The sequence below is a fragment of the Chelonoidis abingdonii genome, chromosome 11, assembly GCF_003597395.2.
Source record: "Chelonoidis abingdonii isolate Lonesome George chromosome 11, CheloAbing_2.0, whole genome shotgun sequence".
Classification (NCBI taxonomy): domain Eukaryota; kingdom Metazoa; phylum Chordata; order Testudines; family Testudinidae; genus Chelonoidis; species Chelonoidis abingdonii.
In genome coordinates, this window is record NC_133779.1 from 3,259,880 (window position 1) to 3,287,302 (window position 27,423).

The 27,423-nt window shown below is 48.2% G+C and overlaps 2 protein-coding genes across 5 annotated transcripts in view; one reads left to right on the forward strand and one right to left on the reverse strand.

Annotated features, from left to right (window-relative positions):
- The window catches only part of SIRT2 (sirtuin 2), a 256,350-nt gene that overhangs the window by 145,981 nt on the left and 82,946 nt on the right, over window positions 1–27,423 (reverse strand). The window lies entirely within an intron of this gene.
- The window catches only part of PAK4 (p21 (RAC1) activated kinase 4), a 107,001-nt gene that overhangs the window by 1,698 nt on the left and 77,880 nt on the right, over window positions 1–27,423 (forward strand). Inside the window, exons 1-2 of one of the 4 annotated variants that reach the window (XM_032776261.2) lie at window positions 7,337–7,774; window positions 8,330–8,422. The exons of 2 other annotated variants lie outside the window; for them this stretch is intronic. The gene's annotated coding sequence lies outside the window, so the exon portion shown is untranslated. Of the gene's footprint in view, window positions 1–7,336; window positions 7,775–8,329; window positions 8,423–27,423 lie in introns of those variants that run through there. One more of the 4 variants, XM_032776260.2, reaches the window with a different exon arrangement.

Here is a 27,423-nt window from a genome sequence, read left to right on the forward strand (position 1 = left end):
TTGCTGCATCGGAAAGCATAGCTCACTGGTCTGGAACTTAAAGTTAACGTATTACATACGTGTTATCTGGGGACTAGAGCAACAGAACAACTATCGCCGACTCCTGTACTCCCATTTCCAGGGCTCCTAAACCTCGGGGCCCAAACCGCCATTTCCCCGGGGCCACTAACACCAGGGCCAAAACCACCTTTCCAAAAGTCCTAACACCAAGGGCCAAAACCCCATTTCCAGGGCCCTAACCTCAGTGGCGCAAAAAAACCCATTCCAGGGGCCCTAACCTCAGGGGTCCAAATCCTCCCCATTCAGGGGCCCCTAACCAGGGGCCCGTAACCCCCAATTCAGGGGCCCTAAATCCTAGGGGACGCAAATCCCATTTCCAGGGACCCTAAGCTCAGGAGTCCCAAACACAACATTCCAGGGGCCACAACTCCCAGGGCCCAACCCCCATTTCCGGACCCTAACCTCAGGGCACGACCCCCATTTCCAGTTCCTAACACCAGGAGCTCGAAAACCCATTTCAGGGCCCCTAACCCCAGGGGCCCCAAAACCCATTTCCAAACACCCGCTAAACACCCAGGGCTCCAAACCCCTTTCCAAGTGCCCCTAAATTAGGGGCCCACAACCCAGTCAGGGGCCCTAAGTCTAGAGTTCGCCAAAACCGCATTTCCAGAGGCCCTTAACCTCAGGGGCCCAAATACGCTATTTCCAGGCCCTAAACTCCAGGGGTCCCAAAAACCCTATTTCCAGGCGCCCCTACACACCCAAGTGCCCCAAAACCCATTTCGAAGGCGCGCGAGTCGGCCACCTTTGCCCCCGGCCCACGTCGCCTGAACTCTCTCCCCTATGGTCCAGACTCACTGCCAGATATTGAGACTACCTCCACAATTTAGCCGCGACAAGGGGATCGCCGGCATTTCTCTGTATCCCTTGCGCATCACGTGGTGGCCCCAGGAGTGCGCGCAACCTGCACTCGATCACACCCGGTTTTGCCCGGTGTCATGCCATCTTTGGCACAGTCCTGCCCACCCCCTCGCAGCCGCTGTCCATCCAACGAGCCGACTTTCTGCCATTCTCCCTCATATCTCTCTGAAGCATCTTCTCGCTCATCGCCACACTGCCGCAGCAACCAGGGGCTTCTTCTTACCCTACACCCTCAATCTCCCTCTAAAAACCCCCTGCGTCTCACCCTGCCGCACAACCACATGCCGCACTCTTCTAAAAGTACCCCCCACGTGCCCAAGTCCCCTCACTTACCCCTTTCAGTGGCCTCAAACAACCCCCACGTACCTCTCTCATCTCCCTAAAATCCTCCTGCCCAGCTCGCCCTCCAGTCACATGCCGCCCAATACATGCCCCACCATTTCCAGGGGACCATAACCTCGGTGGCCCCAAACCCCGCCTCACCTCTCTAACCACGGGGCCCTACCCACCCTTCTTCCCTCTCTCCAATTCCACGCTCCTACAAACCATCACACCGTCCTTCCCAAGCAACTCTACACCAGGGACCACCCTCACAAGTCTCCTCAGGCACAGCCACCCACTATACTCCCTGTGCAAATCATTCCGCGCAACCCCGTGAGGTGGCCCCACACATCCACCCAGATTAAGCGTGAGGCCTCCTCACTCATGTCACTATACCCCACCTCCCTCCCCTTGCCTTCACATATTCCCTCCTCTACCAAACCCTATCTCCACTTCATTCGAGTCCCCATCTACCCTACCTACCAGGGTACACGCCCCAAAACCCCTTTCCAATGGCCATAACCCTAGGCGGCTCCCCAAAACCCCCAGACCCACTCTACCTCCTAGCCGGTTCCCAGCCTCCATACCCTAGGGGCTCCCAAAGCCCCCTCCCATTTCCAGCCCCAACCCACCAAGGGCCCCAAAACGTCCATTCCAGGGGCCAGCTAACACTTAGGCGTGACCCACAAACCATTTTCAGGATCTCTATAGACCCAAAGGCCCATCCCACCCTTTCCAGGGGACACCCTAAATCTGAGGGCCCCAGTACCGCTCATTCCATTTGTCCAGGTGCCTCCCATACCCCCAGTGGCCCAAAAAACCCATTTCCAGGTCCACTAACCGAAGGGCCGCGAAAACCGCCCCCATCTTAAAGTAAAGACCTAACCTCACCGGGCGCCATCTTCCCTGCTTGCCATCCACTTTCCAGGGCATCCCCCTACCACCTCAGGGGCCAGACTCCAAATGTTCTCCATTCCTCACGAGGCTCCTACGACCCTGGGCCCCAACCCCCCAATCTCCAGGGGTCGCCAAAAACCATGGTCCAAAAACTCCATTTCCAGGGGGCCCTACCAGGGGCCGAAAACCCATTCCCTCCAGGGGTCTCACTTAACTAGGCACGGCGCGCGGAGGGATCCCAAAACCCCCCATTTACCCTAGGCACCACTAAACCTCGGCCACAACCCGCCATTTCATGGCCCCCTAACATCAGCGGCCCCAAAAGACCCATATTTCCAGGGGCTCCTAAACCTAGGTGCCCCAAACCCCATGTTCAGGGGCCCTAACCCAGGGGCCCCAACAACCCCCATTTCCAGTCCCAAACTCTATCAGCCGGCCCCAACCAAAAAACTCTATCCTCATCTCCAGAGGCCCTAACCCTCAGGGCCCCAAACAACACCTTCAATTCAGGGGACCCCCTACACCCAGGGGCCCTAACCCTTCCTATCACCATTTCCAGGGCCCCTAAACTAGGTGGCCGAAACTCCAAACCCCATTTTTCCTGGGGCAACTACCACCCTCTAAGGCAGCATTCCAACCCCGTATCCCAGGGCCCCTAACACTCTACACAGGCCACAAAACTCATCTTCCAAGGGGACTACCTCACGGGCCTCAAATCCCCATTTATCAGGAGGCCCCTTATACTCTCCTAGGGCCCTGGCCCCAACCCCCTCCTTCTCACGCCATCCTTCCAGGGGCCCTATCACCTACGCAGGAACCGCAAAACACCTTCGACCCTTTCTCCACCGGGTCCCCTACATCGCCCCCTCAACCGTTACGGCCCCACCCCAGAACTCTATTTCCAGGTGCCCCGTAACACCCGGGGTACCAAAACCCCATACTCCAGGGGCCCCTAACATATCCTCAGCGTCCGAAACCCCAATTGAAGGGGCCCCTTGACCGGGGCCACATAAAACCCCTATTCTCCAGGCCTAAATCACTCAGCTCCACTCTCACGTTGTCCCTCCCCCTCCCAAGCCCACCTCCCACTCCGCCCTCGCTCCCCCTCTTATCCTCACTCCCTCTCCCCCACTTTGGACGAAGAGCAGCCCCCTTCCCCCCAACAAAAATCAATCGCGGAGCCATCATCCCACCCCTCAGCTTCCTCTTCACTCCTCCCCTTTAGCCCATCCACCACAGCTCCCCCAGACCCCCACCTCCCTCATCCCATGTACTCGGTTTTGTGTTGGTGGCGTTGTGGTTGGTGCGTGGGGGAGGCGTGGGGTGGGTTTGTGCGATATGTTTAAGTGCTGTTCTACTGCTGATACTGTGGATGTCCAGGGTCGCTTCTTGAGTGAGTTATCGTTCTATTATGTGTCTGGCGTTATTAAGTTACTCCTCTCTCTTCTCATCATTATGTGTGTTGCTCTATGTTTGCTCTTGTCCTTTTATATGATAACTCGTCTTGGTTTACGTCCTCAACATCATTTTATGGCTTTGCGTGTACTTGTCCGTTATCTGACTGAGCGACTCTTTTTCTTTTTAAGATCGTGTGTCATGGTTTGCCCCCATCCACTTGATACCCAAGGCTCCCTCCCACATGCCTCTCCCTCACAATTGTGCCCCCATCTCAACCCCCAGCTCCCCACCCTCTACCCCACATGCCCTGTCCCAACTGTGCCCCCATCTCCAACCCCCTCCCACATCTCAAACAAACGTGCCCCCTCCATCAAAGCGGGGGAGGGGTGCGAGAGAAGGGATTGGGGGCTGGGGAAGGGGATCAAGGTGGCGAGAGGGGGAGCTGAGGGGAGTGTGTGGGTTTGGGGGCTGGGGAGGGGGTGAGAGAGGAGGGGCAGCTGAGGGGTTAGTGGAATGAGGGGGATATGAAGGCATGGGGATGGGGGAGCTGTGTGTGTGCACGTAGAGCCCCACCAATCTGTGGATGTTTGTGGACCACGTTTGCGGATTGGCACAGGATACAATTTTTTGTACTGGCGCAGGGCTGTGTGTGGGGCTGGGGGAAAGGGGCACGTGAGGGAAGTGGACATTTGAGAGGAAGGGAGAGTTGAGGGTGGGGTGTGTAGAGGGGAGCTGGGGGCATGTATGGGGCGCATGTGACTGGAGGGGGCAGCTGGGGCAGAGAGGATTTGAGGGAGATGAGAAGAGGTACGTGGGGGTTGTGAGGCCACTGAAGGGGTAAGTGAGGGGACTGGGGCACGTGAGGGTACTAGAAGAGTCTGCATGTGTGTGTGGCTGGGCAGGGTGAGGGACTCAGGGGTTTTAGAGGGTGGAGATGAGGGTGTAGGTGAGTAGAGAAGAAGCCCCTGGATGCTCTGGCAGTGGGTGAGCTAGAAATGCTCATGGAGGATGGATGAGGGGAGGAATGGCAGAAAAGTCGGGGCTCTGTTGTATGTGACATGCTGCTGCGAGGGGTGGGCAGGACTGTTCCAAATGATGCATGACACCGTGTCAAAACCGTATACCAAATATCTAGCATCTGTGGTTGCCACCACTTGTGTGGCAAGGGACCTCAGAGAAAATTCCTGTGCAGTGCCTCTCATGTGAGGATCTCAAAATGCTTGGCAGAGTTGGGTAAGAAACTGAGATGTAGAGAGACAGCGACTGGCCTGTGTCAAATGGGTGCCGGAGCTCGGAGTACAGGAGTCCGAATTGCTGTTGCTCTGATCCCCAGATAACACGTAGTGAATACAGTACTTTAAAGTTCCACCATAGCTATGCTTCCGAATGCAGTCAAACCTCACTTATTTGAACAAGAAGAGGGAGATGTAGAAATGAATACGTAGGGGATTTTACTGTTGAGAGGTGTTACTTTGTTTCTGGCAAATGGGAATTTTGGGTAACCAAGTCTCAGCAAAATGCGGCTTAGAGGGCAGACAGTGCTATTTATCCTGAAAGGTTATGTTGATATTTTTCTCTGGTGGGGAAAATCAAAACAGGGGGAAATAGGTAAAATGGGACTGTTACTGCTACAGAAACACTCTGTATGAAACTTTCCAAGCCCCCAGATGGCTTGTTGGAGCGTTCTTGCAGGAGTTGGCTTATTTCCTCTGTGTTTGGTAACTGCGCTGTGTATGAGAGTCGCTGGGAACAGCTGTCTCTGCTAGGAGATTCTAAGCTTCAATTAGCCTGAGTGGAGATGCCACTAATTGTTAGCAAGTGAAATACAAGTGTAAATTAAACATTAAGTGAGGCTCAGCCTGCAAACGCTGAAGGTATTTTATTTAGGAAATAAATATATAGACATCAGCACCCTAGAGTAACAAAGGGAGAGAGCTTAATCTTCCTATATAGGCACATTGATCGGCAGATGTGCTCTTGGATATTTTTGATGTCACTGTTGCTTTTTATGACTGACATTTCAAAGTGGATCATGTCTTGGTTTGTAACTCAATCCACGCTGATAATTAATACATTCAATATCTCTGGCTGGCAGGAGCCGCCACATATGGCAGATGCATTGGGTTAGCAGTTATAGCTGCTAGAAAGCGGGTCTGAGAATGAATCCAGCTCTGTATGCTAGCTCCATGTAGCTGTTGCAGCTGGGAGGAGCAGATCATAAGAACCCTTTTGAGATGTTAATTGGTTGCTTTTCCAATAGCTTTCACTTTTTCTAAATATTAGGTCTGTAACTGAATCCTGGTTAACTCATGCGATTAACTCAAATTAATTGCGATTAATTGTAGTTTTAATCGCACTGTTAAACAACAGAATACCAATTGAATGTATTAAATATTTTGAATGTTTTTCTACATTTTCATATATTTTACAGTATTCTGCATTGTAATTGAAATAAGTGTATATTTTTACAAACATTTGCACTGTAAAAATTATAAACGAAAGAAATGATATTTTTCAGTTCTCATACAATCTCTTTGCTGTGAAAGTGCAACTTACAAATGTAGATTTATTGTTTTGTTACATAACTGCACTCAAAAACAAAATATGTAAAACTGCAGAGCCCACAAGTCCACTCAGTCCTACTTCTTGTTCAGCCATCCCTAAGACAAACAAGTTTGTTTACATTTACAGGAGATAATGCTGCCCGCTTCTTATTTACATTGTCACCAGAAAGTGAGAACAGGCATTTGTATCACACTTTTGTAGCTGTCATTGCAAGATATTTATGTCCCAGATATGCTAAACATTTATATGCCCCTTCATGCTTCCATGCTGATGACGCTCATTTAAAAAAATAATGCATTAATTAAATTTGTGACTGAACTCCTTGGAGGACAATTGTATGTCCTCTGCTCTGTTTTTCCCGTATTTTGCCACATATTTCATGTTATAGCAGTCTCAGATGGTGACCCAGAACGTGTTCATTTTAAGAACACTTTCACTGCAGATTTCATAAATGCAAAGAAAGTACCAAGCAAGATTTCTAAAGATAGCTACAGCACTCAACCCAAGGTTTAAGAATCTGAAGTGCTTTCCAAAATCTGAGAGGGGCGAGATGTGGTGCATGCTTTCAGAAGTCTTAAAAGCAACACTCCGATGTGGAGACTATAGCACCCGAACCACCAAAAAATAAAATCAATCTTCTGCTGGTGGCATCTGACTCAGATGAAGAAAATGAAGACTCGTCAGTCTACGCTGCTTTGGATTGTTATCGAGCAGAGTTTGTCCTCAGCATGGATGCATGTCCTCTAGAATGGTGGTTGAAGCATGAAGGGACATGTGAATCTTTAGCGCATCTGGCACATAAATATCTTGTGATTCCAGCTACAACAGTGCCATGAGAATGCCTGTTCTCACTTTCAGGTGACTTTTTAAGCAAGAAGCTGGCAGCATTATCTCCTGCGAATGTAAATAAACTTGTTTCTCTTAGTGATTGGCTGAACAAGAAGTAGGACTGAGTGGACTTGCAGGCTCTAAAATTTGACAGTTTTATTTTTGAATAGTTTTTTGTGCATAATTCTACATTTATGCATATCATGCACTTTCATGATAAAGAGAAATACTATTTTGTTTTTTTCATTGCAGATACTTGTAATAAAAAAAATACAAAGTGAACACTGTACACTTTGTATTCTACGTTGTAACAAATCAATATATTTGAAAATAAATGGTATTCTATTGTTTAACAATGTGATTTAATTTTTTTAATCGCTTGACAGCCCTCCTAAATATTTATATTTTTAGTACCAATCCTGAGCACTTTCATTGCATTTCTCATGTTCAAAGAGCTCAGTAAACACCTGGGGTGGGTAGGTATGTAGGTAAGATAATGATTGAGTTGACCCATGGAGTGCTTGAGGCCACCATTTTCCAAAGTGACATTTGGTTTTTGAGTGCCCAAGAGGAGAGGCTTTGGGCTGGATTTTCAGAGGTGCTGAATTCAGTGGGAGCTGTGATTACTCAGCGCCTCAAACTCAGGTCCAAAGTGTCTCAAAATTGAGCTTGTCACCAACCTTGTACAGCAGAACACTAGAAAGTCTCATCTCCTGCCTCTGCCCTCTAACCACTATCTAATGTTACCTCTTAAATAAATCCAGTGCCAGGCAAGGTGCTGTGTTGACAGCCATGTGTGCAGAAATGCCCCTCTTTATCCCTGGACAGCACAGGCAATAGCAGGGTAAATTTATTTCCTCCCCCTTCAGTTCACCTGCCTCAGCCCTGACCTGATGGCTAGAGCCCTGCAAGTCTGTGGATATCTGCTTTTTATATATATATCCAATTATTTATATATATATATATATCTCTCTCTCCTAGAACTGGAAGGGACCTTGAGAGGTCATTGAGTCCAGCCCTCTGCTTTCACTAGCAGGACCAAGTACTGATTTTTACCCAGATTCCCTAAGTGGCCTCCTCAAGGATTGAACTCACAACCCTGGGTTTAGCAGGCCAGTGCTCAAACCACTGAGGTATCCCTCCTCTCTGCAGATGCAGTTGTATTGCTGGCCATTTTTGCGGATTGGCTGCTGAGCCAGATTTTTGTATCCGCACAGGGCGCTACTGCTGGTCCTTCTTCCACTAGGGATGGGAAATGTGCCCATGGGGCATCCTACCCTTGTAGGAGGGGGCAGCAGCCTCTGCTGAGACTGCCAGCAATGCAGATGGCCAGTGCCAACTATGGGGGCGGATCTTATGATGTGGGACCCACCCATTCATTTGAATTTGTTTTCTGCAGACCACCAGTCAACCAGTGATGGCTGGGCTGGTGTTAAGCTGATGGATCCTCTCTTCTCTGGGTCACCAGGCTCTGAGGCTTAGATCCTCAAAGGTGACTTCCATTGGAAGTTAAGAACCTAAATACCTTTTGAGGGTCTGGAACTCAGTTACTTTCCAGCAGAGAAGTGCCATACAAAACTTGAAAGACTTCAGGATACTTTTTACTTGCACTTAAAAATGGCTGAACTTGGCAAAAATCAGCTGGACGCTCTTCAGGGTTGCGAGTTGACACGGGCAGCATCTTTCACAATGGACTAGTAAACAGGTAGACATTGGTTTTTATTGGAAATAACCAGCTGTAAAGATTGGCTAAAGGAGGATACAAAGGACCTTAGTAGCTTTGAAAAATGCTTTTTATACAAAAGCCCTAAACACAGTCTGAGACGTCGCCAAGGAATTAGTCATCTGCTGCCAGTAAAAACATGAACTGATCCTGGCACCCTTGTAAGGAAAGTGCTTTCCTTTCTGATAAAGGAATAAACCTATTAGCTGACTATATTGATTGTCCTTCCCCCAACCAGATTTCCAAGATGCAAAGTTTTTTCTTGAAACCATGACTAAATTGAATGGGTAAACAGAAACATTATGTGAAGCACCAAAAAAGCCCACAACCCCGTAAGGTTTGGATTTGTTGATGGATGAATATGTGGCTGGGACATCATCACGTTGCTTACAACATGGCTTTATAATCTGTGACTCAAGCAGGGGGTGGTTTACCTAGCCAGGTGCTTCCTTGCATTTGTCTGGTTTCTTTTCTCGAATGTTAGTTTCATGCTTGTTTTGACTTTGCCCTCATGCCTCCTCCCTGCCCTGAAAAGTAAAGCTGGTTTCAGTCATTGAAAGTAGGGTTTATAATGGGAACTGAAACTTAAATATATGATCATAAACCATTACTTGACCTCACACTGCTGCTTGATTTCGTGTTTGGCATGAAACCAGCCACTGGAGGCAGGTCGCAGGGAAGATACCAGTGTGATTATGATCAGTGTCCGCTTGCATTACACTTTACTTCCCCTGAGTGGAAATGTGGTCTCTGCTGTCCCCCGCAAGCCCCCATGTTTGTTTCAGCACCCAGATGTTTTCCAGATACCCAGTTAGTTTTTGTATTTTATTTGCATGTGTTTGGATGACAGTTGTTTTTGCTAACACTTATCAGCACCACCAGAAGGAAATTCTTAAAAAATAAATAAATACAAGCTTTCTTCTTGCTCCACTGGTGGCCTCGTTTCATGCCTTTGCTGCTGCTTTGGGGAACTGCTGATTGTCATGACTGGCTGCTCCCATGGTTCTGCAGTTTGTTGCTTTGCAGGTGTATCTCCAATGGCAAGATGGTGCAACTGACTTTTTATGTTTGCTTGTCAAAAAGGGCTCTGGCTGACTTCTTGTTCATTAGCCACGTGTCTCATTGTGACTGTCTCTTCTCTCCAGCCCTACCCTGACATGTAAACTTAGTGTAGATTTTGAGACCAGAAGGGACCATTGATTATCTTCTAGTTGTGATCTCCTGCATATCACAGGCCGGAGAGTGTCACTCAGTGATTCCTGTATCTAATACCCAACAACTTGTGGTTGAACTACAGTAGATTTTGGGTTGTCTTTCTAAATCTTGATTTGAAGACTCTTAAGTGATGGAGAATTTACTACATCCCTTGGGGGGAGGGATAGCTCAGTGATTTGAGCATTGGCCTGCAAAACTGAGGGTGGTGAGTTCAATCCTTGAGGGGGGCCACCTAAGGATCTGGGGCAAAAATCAGTATTTGGTCCTGCTAGTGAAGGCAGGGGGCTGGACTCAATGACCCTTTAAGGTCCCTTCCAGTTCTAGGAGATGGGAATATCTCCAATTATATTATAATAATCTGTTCCAGTGGTTAGCCACCACTGATGTTAATTAAAAAAAAGAAGAAACCCAGGTTGAACTCTGCTGACTTAAGTTTCTAGCTGTTGGTTGTTCTTCTTTTGCCTTTGTCTGCTGGATTAAAAAGCCTAGTATTGGATATCTTCTCTCCACATAGGTACTTGTAGACGTGATCAAGTTGCCTCTTAACCATCTCTCTCTGACTTCCCCTCCCTTCAGATTGTTTTCAAAGTAATAAAGGTAGTCTCCTACCTGAGGGGAACTGCCACTTTCTCAGTTGTGAAGCATGAGGGAGAAGGAACCTTCCAACCACCCAACACTGTGATTATCACATTTATTTCTTTTTATTATTTTTAAATAGTAAAAAAGACTCTTAGGCGCCCTGATGTTCCTTCAATATGATAATCAGTCAGACAGGAATGAGGCCAGCCAGCCCGCTGCAGAAAAGCTCTCATTTTTGTTGTTCCAAGTATCACACCCTCAGCCTTCTCCAAAAGCCCTCTCTGGTTGCGTTCCGACCTGAGTTCATCTGCAGGCTGACAAAGCTGAATAAAAACAACCACTCGGTAGCACCCACTCTGATTCTGTTCCTACGCCCTTGGAGGGTTTGGGACCTGAACCGTGGACGTAGAAATGAAATCTAAAGCCCCACTCCACCTCAGTGCTGAAATCATACAGTGCTTTATGACCAGAGAGCCCTTGTCCTCTGCCCCGAACAGCTGAGGTACAAGACATGGGAGAGCAGGTGAGAGGAATTGTGAGATGGATGAGTATCTTGCACGAGTAGACTTAGAGGGGGAGAGGAGGCTCACATAAGCTTCTGTGGTTGTCCAACTAGATGATCACAATAGTCCCTTCTGCCCTCGGAATGTCTGAATCTTATGAAGGTTGCTTCCTTGGCAAACAGGAAGCCCGAGGGGGTACCAGGCTGGGTTGGGGAGAAGAGGATGAATAGTGATGTAACAATCAGGGCATAGACTGGATCAGAGACACAAGGTTCATCTAGTCCAGTGTCATATCTCTGATTATTGCCCAGCGCCAAATACTTAAGAGGAAGGTGTAAGAACCTCCCCAGTAGAGCAGATGTGTGATAATCTAACCTCTACATTGGGTCTTGCTCTGGTCTCCTAATGAACATTGATTTAAACCCTGAAGCAAAAGGTTTAATATCCTTTCAGTTTGTTAGCATTAACTGTGAGAACTCTGGCTATTTTTATCCTAAATGCCCAGGTCTCTCTGAATCTTGGCAAGGTCCTGACCTCAGCGACTTCCTATGGCAATGAGTTCCGCAGTCTAATGATTGGTTTTCAATTTGCCACCTTTTACATTTTATTCAATGCCCCATGTTCACTTGTTATGAGAGAGAGAACAGAAGCTCCTGATATGCCTTTTCTATACAAAGGGAGTCATAAAGGCACAAGGGAGGGCAAGATTCTGAATTCCTCTGAAGGTGAGGACATGGAGGGGAGAGGGAAGATCACCATGACCAGGTAGATTGGAGCAGAAAGGGAGAAAGAGATAGCAATTAAAATGTGATTAGGATTACTAATAATGGAACACTTTGAGGAACGAGTGGACTTCGGTGGTAGAGAAGCAAAGCAGCAGGACTTCATGAGAGACCAGTTAATGTGGGCGGTTGAGAGGGGAGTGAAATAATGGTTCATGCAAGGTTGAGTTTGGAAAGCCAGGGTGATGGTGGAAATGCCAGCATAGGTAGAGAAAGGAGGTGCAGGGGGGTGATCAGAAGAAAAGATACTTAGTTTTAGAAAGACCGAGGTAGAGAAGGTAGCAGGTGCAGAATACACTTACATAACGTACTTCTAATACTCTTCACTCTGAAATCAAAGGGAAGAGTTGATTCCTTCCTGCTAGATTTTCTTTTTTTTTTCCTCTTCAGATTAATAATTTAGGAGTCGGTGGGTGGCAGCAGGGTGGGGTGGGGGAGGAAGTTTATTTTTACATTGAAGTTGAGAACTGTTTTCTGCAGAGCCTTCTGTTGCTAACTGAGCGCTCGACGAACCATCTTTCTCCCCCCTCCCCTCTTTGAACATCTTTGAGAGGAGAAACTGTCAGTTCTCTGCACCATCTGGATTTGCGACTGGCTCTGTCCTGTAGAGCAGTGTTTCTCTGCATTGTACAATACAGCTTTCTACTTACTGGGATTTTGGCAGCCTCAGTCCCCCTCCTTCAGGATTTAGATTTGGGGTTAGTGCCTCTGTTTCTTTTTTCAGCCAGATCATTGCTCTGTTGGCTAAGGCCAAAGCACTGACCTCACTCTGTTGTTTCATGCTCAGTCTTTGTCTCTCCTTTTCATTAGAAGCCATAATTCTTTGACTGCTTCTGAGTTGAGGAACTTCCTGACCATGCTGCATAGTTTTAAGACGACTTCTTCTAGGTCAATTGTGTTGCGAATCTGTGGTCAGCCTGCCTAGAAAGGAAGGAGTTAAATTTCGATCCCTGTTGAATCAAGACACAGGACCCTCCTTGATCACGTCGTATCCCAAACTTATCAAGGATGTTACCGCTGTGCGACAGTTTTGTCTGTGCATGCCATCCAGGACTTCCTCTGAGCAGGGTTAGAGGGTAAAAATGCCAGAGCCTTGCCTGTACCTCCACTTTTATCACTGCTGTTACCGGTGGTGATGCACTGGTGATGAATGAAGAGTTCTACATTTTCCAATAAGGCCTTACTTCCATGCTCTGATTGTACAGCAAGATGAACAGTGGGTTTCTGGGTATTGTTTCACTGCAGAGTTAGCGCGAGTCATCAGTACATGAGTTAGCTAAGTGGAGGGATCGGCAACGTTTGGCATGCAGCACCCTGGTGGGCCGGGCTGGCTTGTTTACCTGCCGTGTCCACAGGTTCAGCCGATGGTGGCTCCCACTGGCTGCAGTTCGCCGCTCCATGCTGATGGGGGCTGTGGGAAGCCATGGGCAGCACATCTCTTATCCCGCGGCGCTTCCCGTAGACCCCATTGACCTGGAGCGGCGAGCCGCGGCCAGTGGGAGCCGCCATCGGCCTAATGCAGCAAGTAAACCAACTGGCCTGGCCTGCCAAACATTGCCGATCCCTGGCTTAGTGAGAGTGAGAGCAAACGCTTATGTAGCGCAGGGTGATCCTGAGCAGCAGTGCCCCTACGGCATTACTAGCGCTTGTTTCAGCTGCACTGGTGCTTCGACCCGTGCCCCCTCATGGACCCGAGCTAGCTCGAGTTTAAAACAGGACCTTACTCGAGCCAGAGATTTCTGTGCCTGGATGAGAGTCAGGTTAGGGGCCACACTCGAGTCACGGTGGGCTAACGTTGCAGTGAAGACCAGTCCTGTGTGCCTATGAAAAGCTGAACGAGTGAGTCAGCTAGGACAAGACTGTGTGATTCTGATGCAAGCGGCATAATTAATGCTCATTATGGGAGTCTTGCCAACCCTCACCCGATCCTGTCAAACCAGAGATACCTCTATGCTCTGGGAAGTTGCGCTAGTGAAATTGAATCTCCCAGGAACGGCTTCTCTTGTAACTAAGTATTGTTATTGGTTCTTTGCACTGTGGATATAGTAGAAGCTTCGTCTCCACGGTGCTAGGCACCGTCTATTCAAAGTGCCTTTGCCTGTTGGGGGAGTGGTAGCTTATGAACAATTACTTTGTGGGCTGGAAGTGGTAGGTCCCTTTTCTGAATGAGCTGCTTTTCAGAAGGCCTTTGTGGCTCAGCAAAACAGCATAGAATAGCAGGGTTGGAAGGGACCTCAGGAAATATCTAGTCCAACCCCCTGCTCAAAGTAGGGCCAATCTCCAGATAGATTTTTACCCCATTTCCCTAAGTGGCCCCCTCAAGGATTTAGCTCACAGCCCTGGGTTTAGCAGGCCAATGCTCAAACCACTGAGCTATGCCTCCTCCCTCCCTTGCAAGGATGCCCTAGTGCTTCCATGAGGCCTAATTATGGCTGCATCGTTTGTTTTGTTTTTGTTTTAATAAAAGCTGATTTCCCCTGCGCTTAGGAAAGAACTGAAGGGTAGTAGAAAAAAGTGTCCTGAATTGAGCTGCGACAGCATTTGTAGTATTTTAAAGACAGCTTTATACAGCACAGGTGCAGGCTGCATTGCAAACCAATTTTCTCAGCCAGAGCAATATGTCTCAAGGGAGTTGCTTTTCCAGAGATTTAGGCAATTGTTAAAATGGAAGCACCACTGTTCGCTCCACACTCTATCCCCAGGCTTAATGGAAATCATCCATTGGGAAGAGTCAGGTGCTTTTGGAAACCGAAATAACGGGTTGTTGGCCCGAAGAATTCCAGATTGCTCATTTCTTATGTGGGCCTGGTGAGGCAGGATCATCTATTAGTCCGGGTCAGAGTGCCACATCAATGCTTTATGGTTTGGGGATGATCCTTTGTCTTTTTGTGAATTTTTTGTGGGGGTTGGGGGCGGGGAAGAAGGTAAGTCTGTCTCTTGTTGCTATTCAGCAGCTCCTGCATTCTTTCTGCAGCTTTGAACTGAATCCTTCAAAGCTCTCGCAAGACTAAATAATTCAGCGTTTGAGTGTGAGTTTCAAGTTCAGTTTACGGGCAATTCTTTTGCAGGTGGACAGAGACTGTGTGTTGCCTTTCAAGCGTCTCCTGAACACGGTAGTGGGGATTTGACTCTGTGTCACGCTTCGGTGGCAGCGTCGCCCTGTTTGCTTGGCTGGTGCGGTTTGCTCGGTAGTAATTGGTGTTTTTAGGAATCCTTGGTCTCTCATGTAGCTTTCACATGCTGGAATATGCATTCTGACAAGTCACTTTAATGGAAGAGGACAGGGAGAGAACCCATCATCGGACAGCGGCCGTATCAGGCGGGTTGAGCTGGAGTTCCGATGAGATGTGCGGTCAGGAAAGTAACTGAAATACTTTCCTCATGTCCATTTAGAAAATAAATCCAACCTATCTCAATTGCTGAGGGACAATCTTCACTCAATGATATATTTTGCTTTCCACAACCAAATCTCTGTACAACTTTTCACAAGTGTTCAGATGCTAATACCTAAACTGTACTGTTAAATCTGTTCACCTCAGTTTGGGTTATTGTTGATTATGTACTCTATGTATCATATGACTTTTAAAAACAAACTTTGTATTTGTGGCTAATCTAAGCTCTATACCCAGATGTACAGACACTCCTTTTCTCAGCCTATGTATTATAGAATTTTTTTAACATTAGCCTTCATAAAATTTTTAAATCTAATCCATCACACCACTCAAAGGATTATATGGAGTCAGAGCGGCATAAGGAAAAAATGTGAAGTCTCCTTGCTAGAGCAGGAAATTGGGCAGAAGTGTGAGTCCACTCCGTCTCTTAGGCCTTGTCTTGCTCAGGGGTGTGAAAAAGCAACACCCTGAGTGCTGCAAGTTTCAGTGTTGAAAAGTGGCAGTGTAGACAGTGCACCCGGTGCGGGAACCGCTCCCCTCGTGGGGGGTGGCTTGGTTTTTGTTTACAGTGCTGGGAGAGCGCTCTCCCAGCGCTGCTACTGTGACTACACAGCCATGTCAAAGACATACCCTTAGTCCTCCTCCTGCTCCCATCTCTGACCTTGATTTACACTGCACGTCACTTTGCTTTTCTGTGCCCTAGTTTTCCCCCTTTGTAAAGGATGAGTAATTCCTGCCCCATGGGGGACTTTGAGGCATCTTTAATTATTGCTTGCAATGCACATAGTGAAAGTGCTATGGAAAGGCAGTGTAGGAATTACAATCCGTTCAACTGACAAAAAGCAAAACTACCGACTGTTATGCCAATAAAATCCAGTCCTTCAGCTGCTGCTCTGCCCTGAACACATCCTGTTAAGGTCCTCGTTCGGGACTCCTTGGAATTGCTATGTGGGCTGCAGTCAGTAGGAACGTTGCTGGGGGATTAAGGTCAGTGATCTTAAACTCTGAGTATGGCTACACAGAGCTGCACAGCGCTGCCGTGGGAGCGCCCCGAAGTGTGAGTGGGGTTGCGGCACCAGCGCTGGGAGAGAGCTCTCCCAGTGCTGCACGTACTCCACCTCCCCATGGGGCATGGCTCCCAGCTCTGCATCACTGTTTACACTGGTGCTTTGCAGCGCTGTAACTTGCAGCCCTCGAGGGGTGTTTTTTCATACCTGTGAGCGAGAAAGTTGCAGCGCTGTACAGTGCCAGTGTAGCCAAGCCCTCTGAGTGTCCCGCCTCTTTATTTTGGCATAAGCCAGACTCATTGATATTGCTGGTCTGTGTCCACTACCAACTCTTAGCGCTGGCCTAACACAAAAAGCTGCATTGGTGCAGCGTAGAGTTACCGCGTCTCAGGGAGATGGATTGTCAGTGGGAGAAGTTGTCCCACTGAATTAGCCCCGTCTGTGTGTGGGATGGTGGGGGGGTGAGGTTGTTATAACTCTGTTGCTCAGGGTGTGGATTTTTCGCGCTCCTCAGCAGTGCAGTTATATGATATAAGTCTGTAGCGTAGACCAGACCTACGTTCGATCCTAGGCGTAATCCATCTTCCTCTTTTGTGTGTGCAAGCAAATGAATCCAGGGCCCTGCCCCTGGCTTCTTATAACGTACCATCCTGCAAATGGTTGGTGTGCAGAGAAGCAATGAAGTCAACAGGCTTGTTGAATGGAGTTGTATCCATGGATCAAGAACGCAGCAGCAGTAGCAAAGGATTGTGAATAAGATGTCCGCGTATCCAAAGTGGGGCAGAAACTACTTAGCCTTAGGGCCATACCAAATTCAGGCCGTGAAATCTGGTCTTTTGTGTACTTTTACCCTATACTGTACATTGACAGTGGGGGCGGGGGGGGGGAAGTGTTTCTTAAACTGGGGGTCCTGACCCAAAAGGGAGCTGTGTGTATGTGTGGGAGGTCACAGGGTTATTGTGTGTGTGGGGGGGTGGATCACGATATTGCCACCTTTACTTCTGTGCTGCCTTCAAGCTGGCTCACCGGAGAGCGGCGGCTGCTAGCCAAGGGCCCAGCTCTGAAGGCAGCAGCACAGATGTAAGGGTGACAATACTGTGACCCCCCCCTTACAATAACCTTGTGAGCCCCCCTCCGCACTCACAACTCCCTTTTGGGTCAGGACCCCTACAGTTGCAACACTGTGAAATTTCAAATCTAAATATCTGAAATCATGAAATTTACAATTTTTAAAATCCTATGACCATGAAACTGACCAAAGCGGACCATGAATTTGTTAGGGCCCTGCTTATCCTGCACAGAGATCACTTTTTGCTAATTTGGCTTTGCCGGTTGGTCAGTCTATATTTTCTGCTTTTGGTAACTAATGTTAAGTGAGCGTTGTGGTGAGTAGACGTCACAGAAGATGTTTTTAAGGACGGATCTCAGTGACGATGAGGCTTGCAGGGTCAGAGAGGGCGTTCCAAATGGAAGAGGTGTCATGCAAGAAGCAAAGCTGGCTGGTAGAAGGACGCACATGGATTGACAAGGTGAGAAGGCTGGAGTGGAGCAAAGGGGGTGTCGAAGGCGGGCATTGAAATAGGCAGGCGGGGAGTTGGACAGGGTCTCGAAGGAGGGAAATGGGGGGCTAAGTGTGTGGACGCCTAGAGATGGGCTTTGAACGGGGGCGACACCTGCTGAGCACTTTGATGGGCAAGTGGGTTAAGTATTGCCCCTGCTTTGCAGAAAGGAAAAACTACCCGCAGAAGGGCAGTAATTCTCCCACAGTCGCCCAGGGAGGTTATGTCCCATCTTTTTCTGTGCCCAGCCAGAGCTTTGCACAATGGGGTCCTGGGGTGCTACCGTAATACACCTAATAGCCAAGCTGGCAGTAGAACCCAGGAGTCCAGTTCCGTATCTACAGGGCCATTCAACCTTCCAAACATGTATAAGGAAGACAATTTGTACGTACCAAAGTGCGTATCTCTTTAATGAGAACATGGCGTCAGAGACCAGCTGACCTGGGGTGGACAAAGAAATGCTTAAATACTGCCTGTTTTCTAATGAAAATTAACAGTGCTATCATCAGCAACCTAGTGCTTTAGAATTGTATCCAACCTGCTCACCCCCTGCCTTCCCTGCATGCACAATTAGAGGGTGCGAATAAGCTATAATTTTAGTAAGTGATGTAAAGGGCTAATTAAAGGTTTTACTTGGCTAATCAGCTTGCAGTTTAATTAGCACCAAATGATAATGACTTGCTGAAACATAAGTTGACTTCTCGGCTGCTACCAGCTTGTTACATTATCGTTAATTGCCCGCTTCGGAGACGTGTGGGCCGCATGAAGAGATGTGCCCCCGTGCGGGCATGCTACTCCTTCAGGGCTCTGTCACCTCATTGGGGGGGCCCCCACTGATCGCTCTGGAGAAACTGCCTCGGGTGAGTCAGCCTGTTTCTGTTCTAGGAGGATAGGTTTTAAATAGGTCTGGCTCCCCCTGACAAAGTGCCATGTTCAGGGAGTGATGAAAGCTGAAGGGTGTGGGTGTTTGTCCGTAGGCTTTTGGACTGTGGAGTTTGCAGGGTGTGCTGTTTGTGAACCCACCGCAGGGGAGCTGAATTTGTGGCTTTGTGAAATGGGTTTGGGTCTCCACCCTGTTCCTGCTGGATGGGTGTGTGCATGTTGTATCAACAAGCATCGACACTAATGGCCTCTCTCTCAGTGGGGCTGGGGGGCCTAGAACCAAATGGCTGGTGGGAGGCTGAATGCCCTTTTCACCCCCTGAACGGGTGAACAATGTGGGGTGAGGAACCTCCATTTTCTGTTCTACTCCCCTCCCCCAAATCCATTCAAAACACTGCTGCTAAGATTAGCTTCTAACCTCCTCACTGTGACTGATCCCCTCCTAAGTCCATCCATTGGCTCCTCCCTTCCACGACATCCAACACACACACACACCTTGTCTGTACTTTCAGACCCTTCCGTGAACTAGAGCCCCCCCACTATCCAACCTGTTATCCCATCACAAAGTCGACTTGTACCTTTCCTCTGCCGATGATTGCCGGCTTCGGTCACTTGATTCTTTGCTTCTCCAGCAAGCGCTAGTGTTTTCCCCCCTCCCTTCCCTCTGTAGGTTGCCCCTTATGCAGGGGAAAGGCTCCTAATCAAAATCCATAAAGCTGCTATCTTGTCCCTCCTTAAAATTTGCCTCTGCTGAAATGTATACAGAGAAGTGCAGCCTCATAAAGGCAAGGCAGGTTGTGATTGTGTCTACTGATTTGTGCACATCCTATTTTTCCCCTCTCCCCACTGCAGCCTGCTGGTGGGGCTGGGATCTGCGCGGGTGGGGAGTCTGAAGGAGCAAGAGGCAATGTGGAGACACCCACAGGGGATTGCAAAGGGTGTTGCTGAGGACCTGGCTTCAATTCCCTGCTCTGCCACAGACTCCCCATGTGACCTTGGGCAAGTCACTTCACTTCTCTGTCTGTTCCCCCATCTATACAGTGGGAACGCTGTCCTCCACATCCCACTGGGGCAAGGAAGTGTTAAATACATTAAAGATTGTGAGATTGATTGAATTGATGCCGCTGGATTTTACTCCTTTTTGGTTCAATGCCCTGACTTGCTACTTAGCAATGTTGAAGCCTCATTGTTCCACCAGCATAATGGCTTGGGGAAAAGCTGAGTGCTAGTATATGTGCATAATTAACGGGCTATTTAGGTGGCATAGCTGGAGATGCCTGTGTCAGATCTTCTTGCATTCTTTACATGCCTGCCCTCCCCGCCCCTCTTCCTCCCCATAGTCCTGCCTCAGTAGAAACCTTGTGCAGCAGAAAGGAATAGCCAGCCTTTTGGCCAAGTCCAGCCACCACACTGCAAGACTCGGCAGCTCGTTGGATCCTGGTGAGGGTCGCCGGGCTGCGTCTTTCTTTATGAAGTTGTTAGTTACTGTCTCTTGTGTGCTAAGGAGCCAAGCTAGTTCTCTGGCGTTAGCTTTGTTTGATGAAATTTGTACTCCTGGTTTCTAGGTGGCTGAATCTCCTCCTGAGATGAAGTCATGAGCGCCTGGCCTCTAGGGAGAGGGCAAAGTGCGTGCTCTGTTTTCCTAACCCGGCCTTTCGACAGGCTGCACAGCCGTGCTTTGAAACCCAGCTCTGTGTACGTATGCTGTTGTGTGCTCTGGCATCTGTGCAACAAATGTTGGGTGGGGTAAGAATAGCTCCACATCCTTCGTGTGCTGCTGTAAATAAGTCTCTTGCTGTCTGTTGTTGGCTGATTCCCTAATGGGCCATTAGTAAGGAGTGTAGCCCTGGCTGAATATTTGGATTCTGGCAGAGGCTGCAGATCCGACTTGCCCTTGTGCTCAATTCCTCTGCAAATGAGCCCCTCACCCAAATAACATAATGGGGGAAACCACTCCAAGATGGATAAAACTTCTGTGATAAAAGGGGGAATACAAAGGGGCCAAATTACTCTGGTGCAAGCCCTGTGGAATTCCACCAAGGATGAATTTGGCCTCATAGACATGAGGCCTTGAGATTCCACCTGTCTTTAAGAAAGGGAATGCAGCTTGCTCTCAAGCTTTTTCTAGAGCTATAATAAGCTGTGTATTTATACAGCATTCCCTGTTGGGAGCGCCGTTATTCAGTAGTATCCATGTTGCGGAACAGTGGAATTTCCAAGGTTAGGCATTTAGGACAGCCGGAACAACGGGATGGTTTGTAGCTGGAAATATAATGTTGCATTGGGCCTGTGAGACTTCCATTCATTCTGGGCAGGGCTGCGTATGGGTAATGGCTAGAGCAGGACGAGAGCAAATCAGGTGATCAGTTTGTCTTTGGCTTACGTGTGTCTTTGGCAATGGCCCACTTGTAAGAGGGGTAGAGCTGGCTGGCTTGGTGTGTAACTGGCGTTGGTGAACGATGCTGAATTATGGTAGAGACAGAATCCCTATTGCTACCCAGTCCTGGCCTTCGAAAAGTAATACTGTTTGGCAATCCTGTTCAGATACTTTCCATCCCAGAAGGCTCTCAAAGCCCTAATGTTTGGAAGATTAAACCCTGTTTACTAGTGGGGCAACTGAGGCACAGAGCAGGGATGTGACTGGCCTGGGTCACGCAGCGAGCCAGATATCCTTATTCCCAGTCCTGTGGCTCACTCTCCTTCCTCTTCAGACGCTGCAGCAATCCTGAACTAATCCGTTGCAGCTTTTTGCTCTGGAAAAAAGTGTGTGATCACACATGGAGAAATGACTTGCTTAGTGTGTGTGTGTGTCCCCACCTCCCTTTTTCCTTGTCTCAGTCACAGTGACAGTTGCGTGGGTGGTATCTGAAATAACCTCTTTGAACCTGTATTTCTTTGGTTTCATGCCAAATGACGACTGGGACTCCCATCAGGTTTTTTTAATGAAGAATTTGGATCCTTTTGTATATGTGTCAACGCCTATGTAGCAGTACACGGGGGACTGCTTGAACAAGAAGATCTGTGAAAGTGGTGCCATCTTATGAATATCTAAGAGAAGTCCTGGGTTTTGTGTGTGGTTTGTGAGGGGTTTTTTTTGTTTTGTTTTGCTACAAATACTTCAGCTGATGATAAAAATGTTTGCTTGCCTTATAGAATCATTCAAAGATGATGCCTTTAAAAAGAGAGCTTCCAGCAAGAAAGCTATTTTTGCACAGATCGTTCTCTTGTGTATCTCCTGTAACAGTCTCTCTTGTTGTGGATCATGGTGGTGGTCCTTATAAAACTCAGGAGGTGCTAATAATATGTAGCTCTTACATAATGCTTTTCATCAGAAGCCGAGATGTTAAAAAATAACTGGTGAGACTGGCCCATCCAGCATGAGATGCCATATGGGGGCACTCACTATCCAGTCTGGCCGTTCTGATGTCTACACTGGTGCTGGAGAAACACGTGCATTGGAACCGTCCAGTTGCCATGCCTCAGTTTCCATGTTGTAAAAGAGCTTCCTATGTACTTGCCGCAGAATGGGTGGTGATGGGGGTTTAGAACATACCTGCTAAAGTGCTTTGGGAAGGCATAGTCATGTTTTCAGGTTGGAGGATATTTGTCTGTGTGGTTAGAATGTGTGACAATGGTTAACTGTCAGCATGCCTGTTTCCTTTGCCTTCCTTGACCTATGCTACTGACATTTCCCTGCCAAAAGCAAGGGGTCTCTGTGGACTTGGTTGGAAGTGGATAGGTATAAATTCCAATGACCCGGCACGCTGAACATACTGCATGAAGCCTGCGCTTCACTAGCGTAGTCCCTTGCACCAAAACCTTGTAGAGCTTTGACTCCAAAACGCTCCATGGGAAACCTTGAAAAATGCAGCATCTGACTGAATTGCTTTGAATGTGTTCCAGCTTATCTGCTCCTACTGTGAGAGTGGGATGACTCGCTAGCACATGGAAAAACAGCTGAGCGAGAGGTGAGGAATCGGTTTCATTTATTTTTTTTAAAGTTGGAGCAGTGGCTCTTACACAACAAACACAATCACTGTCTATGGAAAAGTATCTCAAATCACTTCATTAACCATAACTTTCACTCTGTTAACTGTATTGTTTGTCATGGTTATTTGTTGAGTTCTGGTCTGCATTAGGACACTAGGTCGGTATAATTACGTTGCTCAGGGGGTGAGAAATCCACACCAGAACCGACGCAGTTAAACCAACCTAACCCCCGGTGTAGACACTGCTAGGTCGCTGGCTAGAGCCCTACGCGGCTATCAAATTTATAGTGCGAATATAAAGCAGATGTCTGAAGCGCTGCAGGGCTCTACTGGGAATGACAGCAGCAAACGCAGCTGCACGTCGGGCTTCCAATTGCAGGAGCCAGCACCCCATGTGGGCAGCGCCTCCGGCATGGCTGTACCACCCCCAGCCCTGCCCAGTGGGGTAGGCACCAGGCTCCGAGGCAGCTGTCCCTGGTCACGCTTCTCTGGGAGCATGCAAGCTGCTGGGGCTGGGGGTGGTACACGCATGCTGGAGGGGGGCTGTGAGCAGGTTTCAGGGGGTTTGCCAGGGCTAGGGTTAGACTCACTGGGGCCCAGGACAGAAAACCAAAGCCTGAGCCAACTTAGCTTCTCAGGGCCCCCTGTGGCGTGGGGCCCCGGGCAACTGCCCTGCTTGCTACCCCCCCATAACACCAGCCCTGGCTTGTAATCGACTAGATATGCAGAAGAACAGTTGTTATGGGCCGTGGAACTTTTATAGGGGGCCTCAAAGAAAAAGGTTGCGAACCATTTCGTAGACAACGGGAGATGCAGAGTAGCAGGCTCTTGTGCGACTGGAGTGTGAATATGTGGAGGGACAGAGAAGAGGTCCGTGCTGGGTGAATACAGAGAATGAGGACTTTAGTTACAGAGAGCAGTTCTTGAACTTGATCCTGAGATAGTGGGGGGATGGGGTGTGATGGAGTAGGGAGTGGGAGGATTGACCTGGGGATGTTGCGGGGGAGTTTTACTGGGACTGTCTGCATTGGTGATGGGATATCCGAGTGTGACTTCACTTCACTTGAGGGATGATACCTGACCCCAGGAGGGTGATGGGCCAGGTGACACCTTCTGCTCAGGAAACTGGACAAAGGCAGGAGGAGGCGGTTGGAGAAGGTGTCAGTTTGGAGCTGGCTGGGGAAATGGAGGGAGACCCAGGGCCGGGGTCCAAGCTTCCTGCCCCCCAATATGGACCTGACTGAGGGGTCCTGTTGTCTGTGCTGGCAAGGTCTGTTTTGGACTGGGTTCCTGTTGTCTAAATAAACCTTCTGCTTTACTGGCTGGCTGAGAGTCACGGGGAATTGCAGGAAGTGAGGGGGTGCAGGGCCTTGTCTCCCCCACACTTCCTGACAGGGGATTGGTAGGGAGAGGTTTAAGGATAATGGCCTGCGGTGATCTGCTCATGCTTTTGGGATACACGGGAGAAGGCCAGCAGCAGCCTTTGGTCATGCTGGCATCTGGGGAGCTGACTTTGAAAGCTTGGGAGAAGGAAGCGAGTTAGATCTTTGGGACAATGTCTGTCATTTACCATATGTTTGTACAACATTTAGCACAGTGCGACCCTGAGCCTGCTGGCAGCTCGGTGCTGACTTGTAAATGTTTAAAAGCAAATACCCGTTGGCAAGTCAAGAAGCAAGGCAGGCTCTGATGAGGACTTCAGCAGTGACGAGTCAAGGCCCTGGTAGTTCTGCATGGGTGCCGTGCTCCGATACCAATGCAGTGGGCAGCCTCAGCATTTCAAGAGGCGCCCTAAACAGATGTGCAGCTGGGGCAGGAGAAAGGTTCTGTCTCGAATGGCATTTGAGGGAGTGATGGAACCAGTGGGTGGTTTGACTGGTGTTGCAGAAGATTCCAGCCATAGGCATTCATGCTCACGCACCGCAGTAGGGTTTTTGTGGGGGAGATTGTTGCCCTGCAGTTCATTACATCATCCTGGAGACCTTAAAATCCCCCCCCCCCCGCCCCCGCTGGTCAAGATCCAAAATACACATGCAATGTACTGAGCTGTCTGGAAGCTAGCAGTTTCCCTCGGTCTTTGTTGTTAAGTCTGTCACCCTTTTGCAATGGGAAATATATCTCATCGGCGTAAGTTCATTGATTTCCATGGAGTTATTTGGATTGAGAGGCGAGTTGGCTCCACAATGGTATAGAGGGGGCCACAGGAGGAGGAAACCACACGTCTGTAGTTCTTTAGGTTGTTGGAAAAGCACTAGCATTTAGAAGTACAGTCTACTGACAGATTACATTAAAATCATCATTATAACATGTTTTGCCTTTGAGGCTGCTGGGAGTGTACGATTGTTATGCATGAATGGAAGAGTCTTTGACTTAATTTGTGATTTCCTCCCCCTCACCCCCTTAATTTTTGTTGCCAGTGATTGTTTCCAGGCTGAGGAGACCTCTCAGAGTAGTTCTGGGTGAATGTGCATGCTGCACGTGGTTTGGGTTGTTGTTGTTTTTTTCCCCCTTGTCGGTGTTGGTGTCTCTTTGAATGAAACTTGTGCTACTAAAAGAAAGGAAAAGGTTGGCTCTAGAGCCAGTCAGCTACAATATATCCCTTCCTCCACAGCCGTCTAGATTCTAGAAGGAACGAGAAGCGTCGCCGTTTTGCACTGGGAAGGCATGGGTTTTTCATTTGTGACGGCTTTCTCCTGGCTCAGGTGATGGTGATGACAGTTTAAATGTATTCATTGCTACAAACCACAGAGTGAGGCTACGCACCATAATTCCTAAGACGGTCTCTACTCTGGAGACTTTGCAGTTCACAGAATGATGGAATTTTAAGGCGGAGGGAGGGGACTGTTGGGATCATCTGATCTGACCTCCTGCACAGCACAAGCCATAGAACCTCACAGAACAATTCCTGCCTCAAGCTCCTGACTTCTTCTGATGGGGCTAGAGTGCGTCTTTTAGAAAGACATCCAGCTTTGTGTTAAAGACTCCAAGAGTTTAGATTCTCCACCACATCCCTAGGCAAGTTGTTCCAATGGTTAATTACCCAGACTGTTAAACTGCTTGTTCGTTCTTCTTTTTTTTAAAAAAAGAACTGTTTATTTAGGGAGTTTTAACAAGTTTACAAATCCTTGGCATGTAAGTATCAGAAACAAAGCCCTCATTACTTTTGTTTTGAAGAGACATTCTACAGGAATATAGTCATCAGGTTTTTCTGTTTATCTGGGCGTTACTCATGCCATAAAATGGCATCCTTAGAACACTTGTCTCATTTCTAGTGATGTTTATTAAATTGAGTGAAATTGCAGTACACACATCTAATAGACCAGACATGTCTATCCAATGTTAGTATTCAGTGAAGTTGGACAGTTGCACTGTTTTGGGGGGGGAGGGGTTTGCAGGTTAATGTACGTTGTCTGAGTATTGAATTAACGGTAATCAAATATCCGCCCTCTCTCTGCACCTTATTTCTGACCCGCGTTATCCAGCTTTAGCTTCCAGCCATTGGTTCTCATTCTGCCTTTTCCCGCTCGATTAAAAGAGCTGTCAGAGATCTCTTCCCCGATAGGTACATGTAAACCAGTGGTTCCAACCATTTTCATCTGGTGGGCGCCAGATGACGAGCCATCGAGAACCGTGGCCAGCGGACAAGCATCCGCTGAAATGCCGCTGAGAAGCAGCAATGTCAATAGGTGTCGCTGCCGAGAGGCAGTGTCATCCAGAGGTGGCGATGCTGAAATGCCACCGAAAATCAGCGGCATTTCGGTGGTGAGGCCTCTGGATGACGCTGCTTCTCAGCGGCATTTTGGTGGATGCTCATCTGCCGGACAGTACGTGGGTGCACATAGATGCCCCGGTGGGCGCCATGGCACCCATAGGCACTGGATTGGGGACCACTGGTGTAGACTGTGATCAAGTCTCTTCTTAGTCATCTCCTGGCTAAACTAAATAGATTGAGCTTCTTGAGGTAACACATTGTTCTTCAGATACTGAATTATTCTTGTAGCTCTCTTCTGAGCCTGTTCGTTTTTGTCCTTGTGTTGTCAAGCTGTAAGTGACTTGCCAGGAAGTCTATCGCAGGACAGAAATTTGAACCCAGGTCACTTCAGTCATATTTGTTGAGGTTCAGTGCTTATGGAAATCAAATCACATACCCAAATGCACATTTAGGAACCTGACCTTAGGCACCCAAGTATGAAAACTTGGCCTCTTATAAATACAGGTCAGTTTCCAAAATTGCATAGTATCTTTGAACCCTTCCATTTTTTGAGAGTCCAACTTGAAATGCTTTAAAGGGTCTGGATTTTCAGAAAACTTTCTGCTCCAACCTGGGCACCTTTCAGGGATGTGAAGCTGAACAGCCAGAACTTGAAGCCTCTTTAAACCACTAGTCTTTTTGGGAAAAATCTTGGCCAATGTAGTAATTCTCCAGTTGATTAGGTGCAATGCAGCAAGAAACCTCTGAAGCGTCCCTAAACTTAGTGCTAGTCAGATTCTTTGAACAGAGTTTACAACAGCAAGGCTGGTTTTATTTGGTTTGCCTTCAGAATGCAGCTGTATATAAACAACCCAGTAATCCTCTAATTAAGCCTCTTCGAAATATTAAATAAACTCGTAAACTTCTTTTTAAAAACAAAATTAAATGCGTGTGTCCTCTTAAGCACTGGAAGAGACTTAGGCCTTGTCTACACATACAGTTTTGCAGCGCTGGCCGTTACAGCTGTGGTCGTACAGCTGTGTACGGCCAGCGCTGCAGTGTGTCCACACTGACAGCGACCAGCGCTGCAGTGTGTCCACACTTGCACCAGTTGCAGCGCTGTTGTGAGTGGTGCATTGTGGGCAGCTATCCCACAGAGCACCTCGTCCCA